The sequence below is a fragment of the Adiantum capillus-veneris genome, unplaced genomic scaffold (genome assembly GCF_014529385.1).
Source record: "Adiantum capillus-veneris isolate H3 unplaced genomic scaffold, ASM1452938v2 Hic_scaffold_585, whole genome shotgun sequence".
Lineage (NCBI taxonomy): Eukaryota > Viridiplantae > Streptophyta > Polypodiopsida > Polypodiales > Pteridaceae > Adiantum > Adiantum capillus-veneris.
This window is the reverse complement of record NW_028221635.1, coordinates 22,495-34,595: the sequence shown is the minus strand read 5'-3', so window position 1 is coordinate 34,595 and position 12,101 is coordinate 22,495. Positions and strand designations below refer to the sequence as shown.

The following is a 12,101-nucleotide window of genomic DNA, read 5'->3' as shown; positions in this document are numbered from 1 at the left end:
ACATTTAGAATGACAACTAGTATGTGACCCGTGCGTTGCTGTGGCCAATAAAAGCATGGGCTCAATTCATATTCACATTCTTTATGCACTACTGAAAAATTGTCTATTATAAAAGGCTCTCTCTCTCTCTCTCTCTCTGTCTCTCTCTCGATCTCTCTCATAATGATACAATGATACTACTTATTTGCACTATCATTAGGCAACATGATATGCCAAATGATTCATACAAGGAGGGGATAATGACAAGGCTAGATTGTAGCATTTCTAAAAGGATTGACCTTCCAAATTAGGAAACATATGAGTCTCAGCCAAACATATGTCTTAGTCTAAGACATCTCTCTTGACTCTCTCGATATTGAAACTATTATTTGTCACACACAGACACACACACACACACACAGATAGAGAGAGAGCATTGATTTCTTTAGGACAGAGACTCTGTCGTGCTAGTTTTTTTCCGAGACATTGAGAATGTCGATGATGATCATTTTTGTACCATTCTTTTTTTTGTACCTATACATTGTATCCTATCCACCAAGATTGCATCAGATTGGTCTCGTATCAAGTGTTGGCCTTTTGAAGACTTGTAATATAACGTTTCATCTCTCTCTCTCTCTCTCTCTCTCTCTCTCACACACACACACACACACACACACACACACACACATGCATTGTAAAACGAGTTTCTTATGCAGCAGGGACACTCCCAAGAGACCTCAAAGGCTGAGGAAACAAGAGGAGGAGTCTCTTCAAAAGATTAGACAGTGGGTGAAATTCATATAACAGAGAGCCGAGACATTTAGAATGACGACTAGTATGTGACCCGTGCGTTGCTGCAGCCAATAAAAGCATGGGCTCAATTCATATGCACTACTGAAAAATTGTCTATTATAAAGGTCTCTCTCTCTCTCTCTCTCTCTCTCTCTCTCTCTCTCTCTCTCTCTCTCGATCTCGATCTCTCTCATAATGCTACAATGATACTACCTATTTGCACTATCATTAGGCAACATGATATGCCAAATGATTCATACAAGGAGGGGATAATGACAAGGTTAGATTGTAGCATTTCTAAAAGGCTTGACCTTCCAAATTAGGAAACATATGAGTCTCCGCCAAACATATGTCTTAGTCTAAGACATCTCTCTTTACTCTCTCGGTATTGAAACTATTATTTGTCACACACAGACACACACACACACACACACACAGATAGAGAGAGAGCATTGATTTCTTTAGGACAGAGACTCTGTCGTGCTAGTTTTTTTCCGAGACATTGAGAATGTCGATGATGATCATTTTTGTACCATTCATTTTTTGTACCTATACATTGTATCCTATCCACCAAGATATAGTCTCGTATCAAGTGTTGGCCTTTTGAAGACTTTTAATATAACGTTTCATCTCTCTCTCTCTCTCTCTCTCTCTCTCTCTCTCTCTCTCTCTCACACACACACACACACACACACACACACACACACACACACACACACACACACACACACACACACACACACACACACACACACACATGCATACACAAGTGAGCAGGTGCAATCACACGTGAACTCGCACACGTACAGACACCCATGCATAACAAGATGAGTCTTTTACATTTTCCCTCTGGCTCGAAAAATTCTACATATGGCGGGAGATTTTCTCAATTTCGTATACCTCATCACACCTTGGAACCCTAGCGAAGATGTTAGGTGTGAACCCTAGCGAAGATGTGAATGTGTGAATGGAATTAAGCGAACCATAGCCAAGGCGTGAATGGAGTACCTACAAAACTACTAGCAGCTGTACCTTATTGTTTGGTGCGCAAACTGCGAACTCGAATAAATTTAATTTTTTCACAGTAGGTCAGTCTCTCCCGCTTCTACTTCTCTAATCTTCATGAGTTACATCTGCACGAACTCTCTCATCGCTCATCAGAAAGAGTGTTACGCGCTGATCTGCAGGTCTCGGCCAGCTGCGCGCGGTTGTAGTAGCAGCTACGTCCCTGAATATGTATCTTGTGCAGGATTATATACAACAAGCTTAATGCTTAATTCATGAATGTACCTGCTAGCGCTTGCAGAAAGTACCCTTGCGAGCCTCCACTCCCCCTTGGTGGTTCATCCACTGCGGCTACTGGTCTTCGCAATGTGCAGGCGCTATAGCTAGCCTTTTCTTTCCTCCCCGCAAAATATGCTGAGCTGATCGACCCTTGTCCCAGCCTCGTCCCAGCCTCCTGACCACATTAATGCTCATGCAGTGAATATATTTGTTCTGCGGTGCCACAGTATCACTGTGCAGCGCGCTCGTCCAGTGATGGGAATCGACTGTCTCGCTCATCAGGAGCCCGAAAGGTACATCTGATAATTTTAAAACTGTTTAGCGTACACCGCTTCAATATTAAGCCACTCCATATTTATCGAAACTTTTGCCTTTGTGTAGAAGCTCCAGCAAATCGGATCCAGCGATCTTCTAGATGAATGAGCATAGCAAGTCTTTATACCTTGGGTAATTTACATACATAACCATTCGTATAAATCTTTACTAATTTAGGCTTTTTTTAAAATCGTAATGTGAGAAAAATATCCAATGTGTTCTCATTGGAGTTCAATTTTTTGTATGCAGAGAATCGACCTACGCACCCTACATGCATTTTTCAAATTGAGTGAAATGACAACGATTCTCGAAGTTCGATCGTGAGCTGGGTGTCGTCGACAAAGACAAGCTTTTTTGCGTCTTTTTTTTCTTGGCTAGGTACAACTTAACAGTCTACTTTGCACCATGGCTCTCTCTTTTGCACTCACGCACATAGTTTGCAAATCATTCTCACATAGAAATTCAGATAAATTCATGTCCATGTATGCATACAAATATCTGCCAAAAGGCTTAAATTAAAATCAAAGAGTTTGTTTTAAAAGAAACTTTGTTTCAACAAGTCTTTCATGTGCCTTTTCATTTAGGGTTGGTTGCTGTGGATCTCACACACACAAACGTATAGTTAAAAAAACGAGCTAGCAAAAAGATAGTTGAACAATAGCTCGATCTCTTAATTTGACAATGTTATGTTTTGTCAATTTAATTTGAACCATGCTCGTGTCTCTTAGATACAAAGAAAAAAGGATTTTATATTATAAGCATCTTCGGTGCTAGGTTATTGTGAATCACGAAGCACATGTACACATGTACGTAACTCAGAAATAAAAACAAATATGATTTTTTTTTTAAATTTACACAGTTAATTAAATATTCTTTACATAAGAGCGACGTCTAGCCGTGGCATAGTCATGACTCCTGAAGAGGTTTATGTCATGCTTAAATTTCGCTGAGACTAAGTACGAGTACTCATCCTACTGCCGCCTTTGAGTGGGTCATTCCCATACTGACACACGCATGTTAGTAATAAATTAGTTTTGAATGCACGGTCTTGTCAACATGCATATGTAGGTTATGGCTCGACAGGAAGTAGTAGAAGAACTAGTTGCTGAGATAGCCTGTCATCTTCAAGGGATGATCGTTTGGCCAGAGAAACACTTTTATGTCTTTGGGAGAGAAAGGCCACCGATACGCATTTCAAGAATAGTTATAGATGACACCAATTGGTGGCCCGAGAATATGGCTTTAGTGCTTCTGAAGGAAACATTAAATCCAGTTGATTATTACAAAGTAGTTTTCCATGATGTAAATTCCATATCTCCAAGGGTTTTAAGTGATAGGCTTGTTGTGATTAAAAGCCTTGTTCCAAGCAAGAAATTGTGTCTTGTATGAATGTATACATCGTCTATGTTAAAAGACTCTACAAGCGTGTTCAGATTAGTCTTTTAATGTATGTCGCTCTTTAATTATTAAAGTTGCACAATGCTGCAAAGTTTTATCTAATTTGTATCTGCGACTTAAAGTATGTGGTACTATAGCCTTTGACACTAGCATCAAGTGTTGATGTGGTTTTTGGGCCACTATAGTCCTTGTAACCATGGCTAATGACAAATAGGTGAAATAGGCATACATGGCTTCCACCTCCAAGACTTTCAAGTGTACATGTACGTATAAATGTTTATTTACACCAGAAGGATATCAAATGCTGAGCAGAAGCACCTTTTTTCAACATAGAAAGCAGGAGACACTCCATAAAATTCACCCAGATTTCAATCATAACAGAAATCTTGAAGCCCTTTAGGGTCAATCACCTAACGTGAATGAGCCTGATAGTACACCACCTCTCCAGAGTGCATTCGACAATGACACCACACAAAGAATGTGGTGTACATGTTCTGCATTTTGCCAGGGTGGAAAATATGTTGGGAAAACGACATTTTTCAGGCATGCACAACTAAGGAGTGTTGCAGGCAGTCTAGCAAGTGAGCTTGGGTTTGTAAATGGAGACGATGTGGAGGTAAGGCACTTTGATGACAATGTACCAGACATGGAAGCATCAAATGCATCTTTGAATGTGGAAGAGGGCTTTCAAGAGGGCATAGATTTGAGATCAGCAAATACAACTAGAGCAGGTGAAGACTGCCAACAACCTACTGGTCCAAATCATGCACCGCTTGGAATTGCGATTCTATCAAAGATCATTCAGTTTCAGACATTGTGGGATGAATATCAAGTTCCCATTAGCGGTCAAGATGAAATGCTTCGTCTACTATTCGGTGACATGGGAGGGGCTAGAATAGGCAAGCATGACTCCACTAGAGAAGATCCAAGTTTGAGCAAAATCTTGGTTCGACTTGAACAAGATTGGGATGGTTTTTTGTTTGATAATTATAGGGTGCCTACTAGCTGGGAGCAATTGCAGTCGCTATTTCAAGGGCTTGGTATGGTACAACCTCTTTGATACAAAGTCTGCATGGGTGAAGAAGGGAATTGCCATGAGCCAGAGCTCTTACATTCAAGCAAGGAGGACAACTATGAAGGATGTAGTGTGGAAATTTGTGCATGCATTAATAAGGAAAGCAAAGCGTGATTGCTTGGCATGTTGTGAAAGGTGCCCAAGTTGTCTCAAGCCTCGCAAGGAGACACTAGACTTTGATTATCTCCCAATTGGAAGACAAATTGAGCTTATGTTGAAAATTCGTTCTTTGTGCCATGGCATGCTCTCCATGTGGAGAAACCAAGACAAATGGTTGGGAAAGCCACCTGAACTACAACTGGAGTCTATCCATGATTTTTGGGATGGCGCAAAGTGTCGTATAGTCCAACACTTTTGGGACCCACAACAGACATTTGAGCTTCCAGTTATTTGTACAACCCCAGGGTGTAATAAGGTGTACACAACGTTTCCCCCTTCATCCCGTTCGCCGGAGATTCAACAAAGGTGGAATGAGCAAACTCAAGAATATATTTTCGTGTGTAGAGATTGTCGCAGACGTATAGTCTCTAGTAAGAAATCGATTGAGGTATGGTTTTAGAATTACTGGCATGGTATTTTTATTTGCTTTCTTTTCTCATTTTTTGTGTATTTTCATATGGCATAATAATTTTCCTGGGAGATCCCCGTAACTTGGCACTTTTGCTACATTGGGATGGGTTCCAGTCCTCTCGTACCACACAGAAAGACAATGGGGTTGTAGAGATAAAAATTTTGAACATGGGAAAGTCTTCCAGCGTTAGTGTACTCCCAGTATTGTTCCTCCCATTTAGCTCCAAGAAAGTGTCCCGAAACAATAGTGGTCTATTTGGTGCTTTTCTAAGTCCTCTTATGGAGGAATTGCAAGACTTGTTCATGTCAGGAATAAAAGTACACTACAACTACAATGTCAACAAAATCTTTGGCATGGGAACTGGACGGCAACAAACATGCATATTACGCGGGATGCTTATGATGGTCAGTGGAGACCATCCTGCCCAATGCAAAATAGGACTCTTCAAGGATGGTGGCAAGGAGGGTTGTCGAAGAGACAAGCCCAAATCAACTCTTGATGCTAGTAATCCAATGTATAGAGGGCAATATGTTTATGATGGTAATAGATGACAAGCAAGATATCCACCAACAAAACGCTCCATTTTGGAAATGTCCAATGTAGTAACTCAAGCTAGAAGAGAAACCTCTAAAACTCAAAGAGAGACTAATCTTGCACATGCAGGACTATCTGGAGAGTCAGTGCTATGGAAGTTCTTTGACTTATATGGCTTTGACTTGTCATGTGACTTGGTGTATGATACAATGCATGTTCTTCCATTGAATTTGTTCAGTAAATATACATCAAATGTCATGCAAGGATTGCAAAATGAATCGAAAAAGAAGGTGGATGAATGTTGAAAGCTTGTATACAAGCTTGCACCACCATCAATTCGCAATGGAAGGTGGCCACACACTCCTAGCAAGCACTTTGAAGGTTTTAAGGCAGAGGAAAGTCAAAAATTTGTTCAGTGGTGTCTACCATATGTATTGAGTGTCATCAACGAGGTATCAAGACCCATGTATGAGCTTGGTCTTCTCCTAATGGACATTGCCCATACATTTAACAATTTTAGTCGTGAGAAGGGCTGGACAAAGGAGAGTATCGAGATGATGCGATCATTGTTCTCATCTTGGCGAGTAAGGAGCGAGGAATTCTTTGGTCCAAACTCTTCACCATTGGAGCATGTTGCTGGGAATGGGGAATTTCTTGATGACATTATCAGGCATGGATCTCATGATGTATATTGGTGTTACATTTTTGAAAGGATGGTCTCCATATATATGGAAGTAAAGACAAATAAAAAAAATTATGAGATAACTTAGGTCCACTTTTACAAACGTGTTTTGTTTACATGGGTTACTCGCATGCTTCAAGAGGAGAAGGATGGATTCCTGCCACACGAGAGGAATTTGTCATTCTTACACCAAAGGTTGATACTCCCATATGATTTCACTCTACTACATCCTATGAGTCCACAATGCTCTATCTTCCATGAAAAGGGGCTCTTGGAACTCTCATCTCTAACAAGAACCAGGGAGCTATGGCATAAGATTTTGGCAGATTATGAAACGGATTACTGCCACAACATGATTAGAGCGAAAGGGATTGGTATAACCAAGAAGAAACGCACAAAGAGATGCCTTTCAGATGAGGAGAAAAGGTACTTTCAACAACTGTGGGCAATGACAGTTAGCGAAGGTGAAAATACTCTTGTCACAACCTACCAAAAGAGACTTTACCAGGGTGAGGCTTTTAAAGTTGGTGACCATGTGACTGTAAAGCAGGACAATGGTGATACTGATGCTCTTCCTATAGGGCATTGGAAGGCCAAAATAAAAACATTGTTCTCTATCGAGCACAATGGTCAATATTTTTTGTATTTTGGGGCAGAGTATTATAGACAATGCATATCCTCACAGAATGGGGTTGACAAACTAATAGTTCAGCATGCAACTGGAATGAGCATTGTACAACAACAAACTATGCCATACACTTGGGATTGTGTGAGACCAATCTCATCTTTGATGCATAAGTTCATACCTCTTCCGTTGACAGGTAACAGGCTAGTAGCGTATGAGGTAAGGATTTGATTCAAAAAGCAGCTTACGACTCTCGGAGAGATCAGACATGCACCCCCTTGGTTAGAGGTTTGGTGATATCGTTCTAGCAACCAAAAGTGATGGTGAAGATGATCTTGTACATGTAGTTGTTAGAGAGATTGACCAGCAGGGCAAAAAATGCAAATTAGCCTGGCTAGTACGTGATAGTTCTGATCATTGTACATGGAGGATACAAAGCCAGCAGTACGAAGAGAGAGATTGGAACTCATGCAAAGTAGTGATACATGACTTTATTGTAGTTAGTAGGAGATGCATGTCTTCAAGAAGTGGTGCACAATTAAATTTGCCAGTAGTTTGGAGATGCACAAGTGCTTAGCCTTTGATGTATCTAACATTTGAATACTTTAATTGATTGGAAAAAATGTTTTGTTATCGTTTTTAAGTTTTGTTCACACTTTATATGATTTAAGGTTTAACTTGTGACATTGTAGCTATTACATGGCTTCTCCATCTGAAACAATGTCTCTCAAAGAGACAATAGCAATGCTAGAGAAAAGGGTAAAAGAGCTCGAATCAAGTGGTGGAGAGTCCTCTACGGCTGATCATAAGAATAGTGTGGCAGCTAGAAGATTGTCTCAAAGGAATAGCAAGGCTATACAAGTTGCAAAGGAAGACACAGTTGCATGAAAAACCAGTTTTCTGACATACAAGCAACTCTTTCGCTTCCCACTCAAGAAAAGTGATAGAGATCCAACACTCTTGTATGTAAAAGAGTTCCTTGCAAAGTATTACGTTGACAATGTACATGTAGTTCATTGCTCCAATCTAAGAACTGTTAGAGGTTGGATGAAAGCATTTGATTCCAAGCTTTGTGACCTACGACACAATCTAGAGGGGAAGGATGAACTTGTGAGCTTCACTCAAGAGCACCATGATGAAATTGAGGAGATGAGGTTCTGTGGTGCAGAGTACCTTTGGAAAGTGGAGGACATCTACACATTCTGCTTGCGTCACAGGCAAGCAAAGCGAAAGAATGAAAAGAAAAAATCAACGCTGATCAATACCACAAATTTAATATCTGTAAGCCATATTATCATTAATTTTTCCTAGTTTTTAGATATCATAGTAAGATTGATTATGTGAAGTTTTGCATTGTTGGGAACCGACTTAGTGAATGCAAAGGCGGAAGACAAAGAAAAACAGCCTGTGGGAGTTTCTACATCTTTTAATTTTTTTGTTTTTTTAGTTAAAGTTACTTAGAAATGTTATACAATTGCAAATTGAGGAAAATCATTTACGACCTATCAATGAGGATGTGTATCATCCTCACATTGACTTTGAGAAAGACCAGAACTATTCAAAGGAAATTTTCACTGGCTTGCAAGTTGAAGCCCTTCTAGATGTATGTTTACACAACTTATACTATCTCGAATTATTTTGTACACTTTCTTGAATCTAGTTATTTATTATTAGGATGTAGAAGGAGAGGAAGAGGCTTTGGCTTCAAATGGTTCTTTCTTGGCTCTTATTGGAGATGTCCCAAAGGTATGTCTATGTGATTGTCCTTTACAATAATTAAACTAGATATATAATTACTGTGTTTTATTTTGAGAGCATGCAAAGGTTGGACTCTTAAAGAACAAATGGATTTTGAGAGCTCTCATGAGGAAAATCAAGTGGATGTGAGCTCTAGAAAGAGAAAGCGTGCACCTAAGGTTTACTCACATCTTTTACCTTATATATATTTCATATCCTTGTATAATTTGAGCTTTAACTTAGGTTTTTTGATGCAGTGGAATCAAAAGATGATGGATATGATGCAGACTAAAAAGGCAAAAAAAGATTGCACCAAGAAAAAGGTAGTTGTTATCAATTGCCCAAATGTTCATACTCTAGAGCTCTAACTGAACTTTTATGCTTTCAATTTTCTATGCATGCAGAGTGTACTGAAGAACGTTCATGATGAGAGTGTTACTCTTCAAAACACAAAAGCCTTCAATGAACTCTCAAATGGGCTGCATGAATATGTAAGGAGATTGACTTTAGTTGTACTCATCTTTTGGCATCGATTAAGCTTTTTCAATTAAGTAGTGACTTTTTACAATTCAAATTTTATTTAGGATATGAACTTTGATAAAGATGACCAAGAGACGATTTTAATCAAGTTTTTAGAGGCTCCAATAGTTGATGTATTGTATCTTACGCTAAAGGCTAGTTTCAATCTAGTAAAGTGTAGTACGGATTTCACAGGAGATCGTCAAGAGCAAAGTATGGATGGCATGCACTCATCATTTGTGGTGTACCTTTTGGCCACAAACAAAAGTTAGAATTTCCAAATGTGACTCTTCTCCACTAAGTGTGGATGATGTGATTGTGGTTGAGTGATTCTATGCTGATTTGTTTATTTTAATGTAACCTTGAGACCCAAAGAAAGGGTGAACATTCTAGCGTCAACTATTTTCAATTATTAAATTTATGACTTAGATTGAATTCTTCAAAAAGCTATGGTGAGTTACTCTTATACATTGTTCTTTTCTTATGAGCTAGTCTCTGTTCCAAATACCCATGCATAATGAGTTTGATGCAAAGATTTAATTTCTTTGATGCAAGATCTACGATACATTTGTGAGATTTGTTACTATAATATTATTATTTTAATTATAAAGTCAATAAATTTGTTTCTAATAAAAAAGTTAAATTTATGTTATTCACTTATGTGACTCTTTTTGTCTAGCTATTGTATTAGATTGTGTATATAAAACTAACGTGAATATTACTATATAGATTTTCTTCTGTTCCAATTACTATGTAGTTTTTCTTGTGCATATGTTGGTCAAAAAGCTATATAGTTTTCTTTTTGTGCGTGTTGATCAAAAAGCTACATAGTTTATTATGTGGGTCATTTTTACTGCATATATATATAATAAAAGGTTTCGTTTTTACGAGTTTGTACTTTTTCTACATATGTTCAAGTTTTATATAGGAAAGTCTCTTTTTTTGCTATGTAGGAATTGAATTAAAGTTCCTTGTGAAAAGCGCCCAAATGCTACCAAAACTCATGGGTAGGAGCATCTCGACATGCTCGACAAGTTTATATAGGCCACATGGCCATACGGTGACCAGAAGCGACACTAAACTTCAGAAATGGCATCAGACACACAAAGCGTCAAATAGCTCTCGCGGCCAAACCGCATGTCCGTTTGCCACCAAACTTCACGAGTGGCCTTTCTAGAACATCAACAAACAATTCCTATGGTGGTAGACCACCACAAGTCATCGAAGACATGAAAACACAACCACGGGTGCTTCTAGAGCGACAAATTGCCAAACGGAGCTCCGATGAAGCCAAAGTCGACAAAAACCATATGGCAAGGATCCCCAAGGAATTGGGAAGCTATGGAGACCAACATCGATAAATTTCATCGCCGAAAAGCACTCCAAAAGTCAGAAAATGGCTCGGAGGCTCTGAAAGCCACACACGGAGTTTTCTTCTATCAATTTGACTTTTTTGTTGAAATAATGCTTAAAAGGGACTTAGGGGGGCTCAGGGCCAGCAACAGTAGCACTCACCATAAAAATTTCATCAGGAGAAATCCTATGTAGGATATCTCAAGGCCATTTCTGGGCACCAACCCCAACATCTCTCATCACACAAAGTTTCTAAATAGCCTGTACAAGCTAGCCACCAAGTTTCATCACATTTGGACAAAAATTGACCTCATGTGCACCAAAAAACGCAAAGTCAGGGCATAGAGGTAATAATGGGCCATAAACCTACCAAAACTTGTCCAAATCACATGAAACTTGCACAATACACTCATGAGCACATTGCTAAGCTATCTGCGTGGTCACATGTAAAAAATGATGAAATAGACATCCTACGCGTAGGATGTCTAAATGACATTTTTTGACTCCGGATGGTATTTTTCAACTCCAGATCTCTTTATTACTCTTTCATGAGCTCATACATCAAGTTTCAAGCCATTCCCATCACATTTGGCCCCCAACACCTCCAAGATGCACTTTTTGAGCCTGAAAACACTATAGATGCTCTTACCAACACCAATTCTTGTCCAAATCAAAATCCAAGAGCAGGGCCATGTTCCATAGGCCAAGAGCTACCCACATAACAAATCTCAAGCCAATTTGATGAAATAGACATCCTACGTGTAGAATATCTCCAACATGATTCTGATCTACTGTGCAGGATTTGACCTCATAAGAGCCATTACCATGGTGCAAGAAGCTCATATATCAAATTTCAACCCATTTGAATATCATTTGCCACCTGTTGTGGACATCCTACCCAATTTGTGAGCCTAAAGCCTGAATCTGCCAAAAAATGCACTTTTTGATGCCCAAACCCAATTCCAATCATATAGCCATGTTGCTCAGGCCAAGGACCACCAGCCTGCCAAGTTTCACCAAAAATTGATGAAATAGACATCCTACGCGTAGGATGTCTAAATGATAAATTTTAGCTAGAAAGCCACTGTGACCACATGCAGGGTTTCCCAAGTTCCTTTTAAGTTTTATTTTCAATTTTCAAGTCATTTGGATAGTTAAAACTCACTTTCTCAGCTGATATGGAAAAAACGCTAACTTCGGACTACTGAGTGCAATAGGATCCATGGCAGCCGCAAAA

General features: G+C 39.2%; 1 pseudogene; it reads left to right on the top strand.

Annotated features, from left to right (window-relative positions):
* Positions 1–3,997: 3,997 nt before the first annotated feature.
* Positions 3,998–9,841, top strand: LOC147416702 (uncharacterized; annotated as a pseudogene).
* The last annotated feature ends 2,260 nt before the right edge of the window (positions 9,842–12,101 follow it).